Here is a 9,893-nt window from a genome sequence, read left to right as displayed (position 1 = left end):
AGGGCCTCCATATAATCGCCTATAGAGACGGTCGTTCAAAACTTGGAACCTCGGGGCTCTCAACTTGGCTTTTCGAGCACGCTGGGGGTCGTCTGGAAGTCGACCGTGCTCGAGGAACTCCTTCAGATCGGTGATCCAATTATCTTCTACCGGTTGGATCGGATTGACCGGTAGGCGATGGATGCTGTGTCTCGGGATCACCAAAATCCGAGCTATTTTCGACATGTGTTCCGGGGCGTCTTGAGCCAATTTAAATAAGATATCTGCGTCGGCATTATCCAATCGGGGTATGTGTCGGACGGTATACCCCCGGAACTGAGCGAGCTTCTCCATGGCAAGATCTCGGTAAAGCTGCAGACGCTCTCCATTGACTTCATAATCCCCGAGAACTTGCCCGACCACGAGCGCGGAATCCGTCTGAGCTCGGATGTATTCAGCCCCCAAGTCCCGAGCGCACTGTAAGCCATTAACAAAGGCTTCGTACTCGGCTTCGTTATTGGTCGGGTGGAACTGGTACATTAGAGCAAAATAGACTTTGAATCCTTCCGGGCTCGTGACCACCACTCCTCCTCCTGCCCCCTTCTTGCTACTTGACCCATCAGTAGCCAACGACCACCACTCGGCCTCGGGATCCGCAACCTCGGGAGGTCGGGTATCCCGGGCGGTGCACTCGACCAAAAAATCAGCAAGGGCCTGACCTTTGATAGCCGGTCTTGGTCGGTATTCGATCGCATACTGGGTCAACATTAGCGCCCACTTGACTAGGCGACCTGATGATGAGGCAGTTCGGAGGACTGGCCCGATCGGTTGATCGGTCAATACACGAATTACTCGACCTTGGAAATTAGGAGCCAACTTCTTCGCGGCAATGTATAAGGCGTAGACGACCTTCTCTAACCGGGAGTACCGGAGCTCGGGACCATGTAGCGCGTGGCTTACATAGTACACCGGTCGCTGGACCCCTTCCGGATCGATTCGGCACAATACTGCGCTTACTGCACGATCGGAAACTGCGAGGTACACATCTAGCTCTTCTCCGAGCTCGGGCTTTGAGAGCACGACCGGTGACATGAGATATTCCTTCAGCTCATCAAAAGCCGATCGGCATTCTTCGTCCCAGACGAATCCATTAACCTTCCGCAATACCTTGAAAAAAGGTAAAGCGCGCTCGGCGAGCTTGGAGAGGAACCGGCTGAGGGCTGCCAACCGACCGGTCAATTGCTGGACTTCCCGAACGGTGGAAGGTGGTTGCATGTCCAGAATCGCTTTTACTTTGGCCGGGTTGGGCTCAATTCCTCTCTTGGTCATCATATAATCGATGAACTTGCCGGTTTGAACCGCGAATGTGCACTTGGTCGGGTTCAACCGTAACTGGTACTTCCTCATGATCTGGAAGCACTCCCGGAGGTCTCGAGTGTGGTCGGATCGGTCCCGACTCTTGACCAGCATATCATCGATGTAAGCTTCCATCGTTCGGCCCAATAGATCGGCAAAGAGCATGTTGACCATCCTCTGATAGGTCGCTCCTGCGTTCCGCAGGCCGAACGGTATCACTCGGTAACAATACAGCCCGTCCGGGGTCACGAAGGCTGTCTTGCTCTCGTCTTCATGGTGCATCATGATCTGATGGTACCCCTTGAAGGCATCCATGAAGCTCATTAATTCGGCCCCGGCCGTCTCGTCGACCATCTGGTGAATGCTCGGTAGAGGATACGGGTCGAGCGGACAGGCCTTGTTGAGGTCCGTAAAATCGATGCACATCCTCCATGCTGGGGGCTTAGGAACAAGAACGATATTTGCTACCCACTCGGGATAGACCACCGGACGGATGTGCTCGATCGCCGCCATCTTTTTGACTTCTTCTCTGACAAATTCGCGGCGATCGGAGGAAATATGTCGTGTCTTCTGCACGACCGGCTTTGCTGCGGAATCGACGGCTAACTTGTGACAGATGACCGACCGATCGATCCCGGGCATGTCTTCGGGCCCCCACGCAAAGATATCAGCATACTCCCGGAGTATGGCCAAAACTTCTGCTCGAAGCTCGGGGGTGAGGGCTCGGCCAATCTTAATCTTCCTATCCGGGCGGTCCTCGGATAGGGGAACTTCTTCTATTTCTTCGGAAGGCTCAGGCTGCTCCTTCCGTTCCTTAGCCTCCTCTTTGGCTATGGTGTTCACCCGGGAAGATGGACCGGAGTCACGTCTATTGACCGCTCGGGTGTAACACTTCCGGGCGGATTGGACATCGCCACGGACCACGCCGACCCCATTAGGGGTGGGGAATTTCATGCACAGGTGGGGCATAGAAATTATCCCACCGATCTTCATAATGGCGGGTCGGCCCAAGATTATGTTGTGGACGCAATGAAGGTTGACCACAACAAATTCCAGCTCCGTTGTGATCGACTTTGGAGGTGTGCCGATCTCAACCGGGAGCGTTATCTTTCCCTCGGGGTAAATAAGGGCCCCGGTAAATCCTGACAGTGGTACACCGACCGGAGTCAGCTCCTTCCTGTCGAGGCCAAGCTTTTCAAAGGCGTCCAAGTATAGGACGTTCACACTGCTGCCCGTATCGACCATAACCCTCTGGACGTCTGTCCCCTTAACGTCAATCGTGACCACGAGCGCCTCCATGCCGTGGTCACTGCTGCTAGGTTGGTCTTCAAGGGTGAAGGTTATGAGCTCCATCTTCTGCCTCTTCCCGGTCTCCCGGGAATCTACTATTGCGACCGGGCAATTTGTCCTCGGTCGGGAAGCATCTTCCAGCCCGCCGAAAATGACGTGTATGGTTGGCTTTCCGGATGGGCGGCTGCCAGACGGAGGGTCAGGGTCCCGTCGGTCATCATGACGATCGTCCCTTCGATCATCTCTTCGGTCCTGACCTGGCCGATCAGAGCGGTGATGAGAGCGTCTGTAATCCCTCCGATCGGTGTTCCTCTTGCTGTCCTCTCTCTTCCCCACACACTTGTCCAACTTGCCCAAGTTGAGCAAATCTTCTAACAATTGGCGCAAGTGAGTACATTCCTCGGTGTCATGCCCGGCGCATCGATGGTAAGCACAGTGCTTACTCTTGTCAGGGCCATCTTGATCGGGGTGGGGGAGTTTGATGAGATTGCAAGACTGGGCGTACTGCATGGCCTCCGCTGCGGATCGATTCAAAGCCGTAAACTCGCCAGGCCTGGTGCGGGATCGGGGGTTGTTATCTCCCGACCGATGTTCCGCCCGGCCGGCCGGTTTACGGGACGAAGAGCCGACCTCCTGCAAGCGCTTTACGGCGTTCGCCTCGCCGGCGTTGGCATAGTCTGTGACCCTTCGAAGGGCCTCCTCATAACTGGTCGGGGGGTGTAGGATGAAGTCTTGATACAAATGTCCCGCCCGGAGAGATATGTGAAGCATATGGGTGGCGGTCGCATCGTCCATAGGCTCGACCTCACCGACCGCTGCCTTCCACTTGACGAGGAAATCGGTCAAGCTTTCCCCTTCTAGCTGCTTGGCCTTCTCAAGGTACATATAGGACTTTCTCACCACTTTGGAAGTAATGAACTTCCTCACAAACTTGATCGCCAACGTGTCAAATCTGTCGATCGAGCCCGGCTGTAAGGTCCGAAACCATTCTGCTGCTCGACCGGTGAGCGTAGAGTAGAATGCCCTACACATTACGGCGTCTGAAACGCCCTTCATCATCATGTTGCTATAAAAATCATTCACATGGGCTTCAGGGTCTGCCCGTCCGTCATAACTGTTCTCGCCAGAGACCTTCAAGTCGAGCGGGTAAGGCTGGGCCATTACCGCTGCTGTGAAAGGCGTCTGGTGCAGAGTCGATTGGTTGACCGGGGGTGTTGCAGGGTACGCATTCCTGAGCTGCGCAACTTCCGCCTGGAGGTTATAGAGCAATCCTCGGGTTTCGTTGAGCTCAGCGGCTTGAGCGGCTTGGGCTGTGTCCCGAGCGCGTCGCCGTCGGTGAGATCTCGACCCGCTATACCCAGATGAAGCCTCCTGGCTAGCCTCCTGCATCTGTACGTCTTCTTGCATGCGGTTCGGGTCTTGTGGTCCCAAACGCTGGCGCATCTCCGGTCGAAGATGATCAAAAGCCGCCGCTCGGGCAGTTTCTTCAGGGTCCTCCGCTTGGACGGCCTGAGCTGGTGCCTCCATCGCATCGGCACCCCCCGACCCCAACCGCGAATGAGCCGAACGTCGAGCCCGGGTTGCGGACTGACGCTGCGGCTCTACCTGTGCGGTCGGTTGTACTGGAGGGGCGGCGGCTGGAGCTGTATAAGCAGGCGTATATGGTAGATAACCAACCGGGGGAGTGTAGCACATCGGTTGACCTGGCCAATATCCATACGGTGGAGGTGGGACCGGGTATGGATACTGACCGGGATACATCATCGGTTGAGGGTATTGCTGACCGGGCGTCTGAAATCCCGGTTGTATGTAGTTCACCGGCTGTTGGGCGGCCGGGTATGCGTTTGATGGATGCGGTGGTGAGAGGTTGAGGTTTAGATCGACCGTCTGACCTTGCTGTTGGGTAGCGTGGTGGTCGGAGGAGCTCGCCGCATCCGCCTGGTCGTCGGCGAAATTGTTGTATGCCCACGGATACATTGTTGTAAAGAGGTCGAGTGCTCGTCAAGACGTAGCTTTGTTGCACAGGTTCCCCACAGACGGCGCCAAAATGATACTGCTAATTATACGCAAGCAACATAAAATACCCGAGACCGTTCAAAGCAAATAAAAGACTTTATTGATCACGGTAAAGGCCCTAAGTACAATCTCCTTGGTTGCTCTGAGTACCGACTGAGTGCGGTCGGGATTCTCTAACAACAACCTATCGATCGTCCAAAAGTCCTTTACACTGTAGCTACTGTGGGTATTTATAGCCGCTATGCCGGGGACAGGATTCCAGCCGTTCGGCATGTCCTCCACGTAGCCACCACGTGTCATCCTCCCGGGTACCTTGCCTGTCGATGTAGAGAGCCACCACGTGTCCTTCGTCAGCTCTCTCGCCAAAGGGCTACCGCTCGGTGGTTGACATCATCGTTCGGGCAACTCCCGGTCGGACCCCGACCGAGTTCTTCACAAGGAGCCCGACCTGTTTACCTGCAAAGACAAAGAGAAAAGGACAAAGGCATCTCGGTCGTGGTGAAGCTATGTCGGTCGGGATATTCCCTACCAATAATAATAATAATAATAATAATAATTGTTTTAAAAAAATAAAGAAATAAAAAAATATAATTAAGTCAATCATATTTATTGACAAAAAAGTATTCAAATCACACAATAAATTGAGGTGAGATCGCAATGTCCTTGTTTGGCAATTAGTTAGCTCTTCAATATTAATATATATTTAATATTTTATGCCCTAATTTTTATTTGCTTTTCTTATGTCTTGTATTTGGTTTCAACCATACCTATACAATTATTTTATTAACAATTATAATCAATCTTTACTATATTATCTTGCATTTGTAAACTTAGAATTGTCTATTTAAATACGCAAATTTGACATTTAATTATCTAATATAATGTTGCCTTAATATACTTTAAAGTACTTATTTTAAAAAAATATTAAGACATTATACTCATCGTGTAATGCGCATAAAAAATTAATTGTGAATATAAAGTTCAAAAATTGTAAATATAAAGTTTAAAAGTTATGAATATAGGGTTTTACTAGAATTGTGTCACACTATTCCACGACATAACAATGGGTGACTCACCTGGCCCCACCCAACGGAGGGCCGGCACCAATCATCAAATCCAAACTTTTTTGGGAGGGGAGGGGGGTAGAAGGATCTAGAAACCCTAAAAAATCTCCCCTATATAATAGACACAACTCTCGCAACGTAGACAAACCTGTCTTCTTTAATAATAGTATAACTCCTTAACTGCTGCCTAGCCTCCATAAGAAATCAATCTGATCTCGGCGGCAATGGCGGATATGGAGACGTTCGCTTTCCAGGCTGAGATAAATCAGCTCCTCAGTCCCATCATCAACACTTTCTATAGCAACAAGGAGATCTTTCTACGCGAGCTCATCAGTAATTCTTCAGACGTGAGTCTCCCTTTCTCTCTCTCATATACATATATACACACAAATATATGCATATGAGCTCATGTAGTATGCAGTGTGGATGAATAGATTCTTATGATGTATCTGTCCTCCATGGAGCTATCAGTTGTATTGAGAAATAGTTCGAATTTAACTGCTGAATATTATTTCATTTTGACGTTTTGTGTTTCGTGAGATGCTTAGGCTTGTTTATTGGACATATCGATATCGATTGATTGGAACTAATATTTGACTATAAATTGTTCTATCTGTAAAACTCCAATTTTCAGAGTGATTATGGTGGACCATCAAATGCTCCCTCTTTAATATATATTTTAAACAAAACCTGAAATTGGAACACTGTGTCTTACTATTTTTTAAAAAGGTTGTTCTTATTTGCTCTCTTCCAAAAAATGATCTGGGATGGGCGTATTTTATGTTATACGTATGCTTTTTATCATGACTATGAATTATATTATTATATTAAGAACCAAAATTGCTGTATATATGCAGAGCTCATTAATAACCAATTTATTAATGCGGATACATATGCACAGTTTTTAACATTGTTTTTAAACAGCTCCTATTTTGATGTGGTTAGCCTTTCAAATTAACAATTATTATGTGATGAATATGTCTTCATACACATTGTCCCTGACAAAACCAACAATACACTGTCCATTATTGACAGTGGTGTTGGTATGACAAAGGCTGGTAAGTGAATGTGCCAAATTTTGTGTTTTATTCTGCTTCTTATTATTTGCTCATGCTGATTGTCTATTTTTTGTTTTTTTAGACCTGGTGAACAATCTTGGTACAATTGCAAGGTCTGGGACCAAAGAATTCATGGAAGCTCTTACGGCTGGGGCTGATGTTAGCATGATTGGACAGTTTGGAGTTGGGTTCTACTCAGCTTTGCTGAGAAGGTCATTGTAACAACAAAGCACAATGATGATGAACAGTATGTCTGGGAGTCCCAAGCGGGTGGTTCATTCACTGTTACCAGAGATACTTCTGGTGAGAATCTGGGCAGGGGTACAAAAATTACCCTTTTCCTCAAGGAAGACCAGCTTGAATATCTTGAGGAGCGCCGGCTCAAGGATTTAATTAAGAAACACTCTGAGTTCATCAGCTATCCTACCTCTCTGTGGACTGAGAAAACCATTGAGAAGGAGATTTCTGACGATGAGGATGAAGAGGAGAAAAAAGACGAGGAAGGAAAAGTAGAAGAGGTTGATGAAGAGAAAGAGAAGGATGAGAAGAAAAAGAAAACAATCAAGGAAGTTTCTCATGAGTGGTCATTGGTTAACAAGCAAAAGCCCATCTGGATGAGGAAGCCAGGAGATCACAAATGAAGAATATGCTGCATTCTACAAGAGTCTCACCAATGATTGGGAGGAGCACTTAGCTGTTAAACACTTTTCAGTTGAAGGTCAGCTGGAATTCAAGGCCGTCCTCTTTGTTCCAAAGAGGGCACCCTTTGACCTCTTTGACTCAAAGAAAAAACCTAATAACATCAAGCTCTATGTTCGACGTGTTTTCATCATGGACAACTGTGAAGAGTTGATTCCAGAATATTTGAGCTTTGTGAAAGGTATTGTTGACTCTGGGGATCTTCCTCTCAACATCTCATGAGAGATGCAGCAAAACAAGATCCTTAAGGTCATTCGCAAGAACTTGGTTAAGAAGTGTGTTGAGCTCTTCTTTGAGATTGTGGAGAACAAGGATGATTATAACAAGTTTTACGAGGCTTTCTCCAAGAATTTGAAGCTTGGTATCCATGAAGATTCTCAGAACAGAACTAAGATTGCTGAACTGCTGCGATACCATTCCACTAAGAGTGGTGATGAAATGATCAGTTTGAAGGATTATGTGACAAGAATGAAGGGCAAAATGAAGGGCAGGATATCTACTACATCACTGGTGAGAGTAAGAAGGCAGTGGAGAACTCTCCCTTCCTGGAAAAGCTGAAGAAGAAGGGGTACGAGGTCCTTTACATAGTTGATACTATTGATGAGTATGCTGTTGGGCAGTTGAAGGAGTTTGATGGAAAGAAGCTTGTATCTGCAACCAAGGAAGGTTTGAAGCTTGATGAGAGTGAAGATGAGAAAAGAAAAAGGAGGAATTGAAGGCCAAGTTTGAGAATCTGTGCACGGTGATGAAGGATGTACTTGGTGACAAGGTTGAGAAGGTGATTGTTTCTGACCGTCTTGTGGACTCTCCATGCTGTTTGGTTACCGGAGAATATGGATGGACTGCCAACATGGAGAGAATTATGAAGGCACAAGCTCTTAGGGATTCAAGCATGGCAGGATACATGTCAAGCAAGAAGACCATGGAGATCAACCCGGAGAACCCCATCATGGAGGAGCTGTGTAAAAGAGCCGATGCTGACAAGAATGACAAGTCTGTGAAGGATCTTGTGTTGTTGCTGTTTGAGACTGCTCTGCTCACTTCGGGTTTCAGCCTTGATGATCCCAATACATTTGGCAACAGGATTCATAGGATGTTGAAACTAGGGCTGAGCATCGATGAGGATGCTGGTGATGCTGCAGATGTTGAAATGCCAGCATTGGAGGACGATGCTGAGGGTAGCAAGATGGAGGAAGTAGATTAAATCCATTCTGACAATGCAATCATTGGGGATGTTTCTATTCGGGGGAAGTAGCTTAACTAATATTTTCTTTTAAGTGTTAGATTTTTACTCTGGCTTTTTCGATTTAGTTTTGATACAGTTGTTAAGAATCTTTTTTTTTTTTTGGAGAGTCTTGTATGCTCTTTCGGATGATATTGTCATTTTTGTTTAATTATAGATTGAATGATGCTTTGATAATTCCAGTGTTAATAATCCTGTTCCTGTGAAAATTTTCTGGGGGAGTGTTGGTCGTTATCTCGTTACCAAGTTTTTTAAATTTTCCTAACAATATTTCATATTTGATCCGGTCACATTGTGGTTTTTATATATTAATAAATAATAAATGTATTAAATGTATAATAAGAGTGGGTAGGGGCAAATAGTAATATGAATCATGGTTTTCATCGTATGTGGATCTTAAATAAATGTTCATTTATATTTTTTTGATATGTTGAGTACAAATGACATGTAATAACTCTTTCCTATGGGAAGTTATGAGATCAAGTAAAAAATATATATATATTTTTTTGATTTATATTTAGAAAAAAAACTTTCAGTGAATACAAAATGCATCTTCAAAAAGTTAACATTCCATTTATTAAAAATAAATATTTAAAATATTAATAATGAATTTTGGGTCAATTGTTTATCTTATAAGATGGATCATCATGAATCATGATATAATGATTGTTACAGTACTATATGGGCTTTTGTAAAACCTAATAGGTTCCAAATATCCGTAATTGATAAGGTATAGAAATACAAATATGGGCTTTTGTAAAACTTAATAGGTTCCAAATATCCATAATTTATAAGGTATAGAATACAAATGCAATCATTATTGTGTGGACCATGGTCCACATAAGTTGTATGAACCAGATTTTACCTATTGTAAAATAATGTACATTCAATACAAAAATAATGTATATTCAGTACAAAAATAATGTACATTGTATTCAGAGGATGTACATTATTTTTATTCTGAGTGTACATTATATTGTATAATGTATATTCAGTACAAAAATAATGTACATTTAATATATTAAAAATGTACTTTTTGTTATGGTCCACGTAACATTGTGTGGACCATGGTCCACTCAATAATTTGCCATACAAATGTGAATCATGAATAAATATTTATTTTTAATATATTGAAGTTACATTATTTTTTTAGTATACCAAATAATAAATTTTATTACTCAAATAATG

General features: G+C 45.3%; 1 pseudogene; it reads left to right on the top strand.

Moving 5' to 3' along the window:
* The first annotated feature begins 5,843 nt into the window (after positions 1-5,843).
* On the top strand, positions 5,844-8,887 carry LOC109190753 (annotated as a pseudogene).
* Positions 8,888-9,893: the final 1,006 nt, after the last annotated feature.

The sequence above is a fragment of the Ipomoea nil genome, unplaced genomic scaffold (assembly GCF_001879475.1).
Source record: "Ipomoea nil cultivar Tokyo-kokei standard unplaced genomic scaffold, Asagao_1.1 scaffold1576, whole genome shotgun sequence".
NCBI classification, from domain to species: Eukaryota; Viridiplantae; Streptophyta; class Magnoliopsida; order Solanales; family Convolvulaceae; genus Ipomoea; species Ipomoea nil.
The sequence above is the reverse complement of the archived record's forward strand: the minus strand, read 5'-3'. Positions and strand labels throughout refer to the sequence as shown.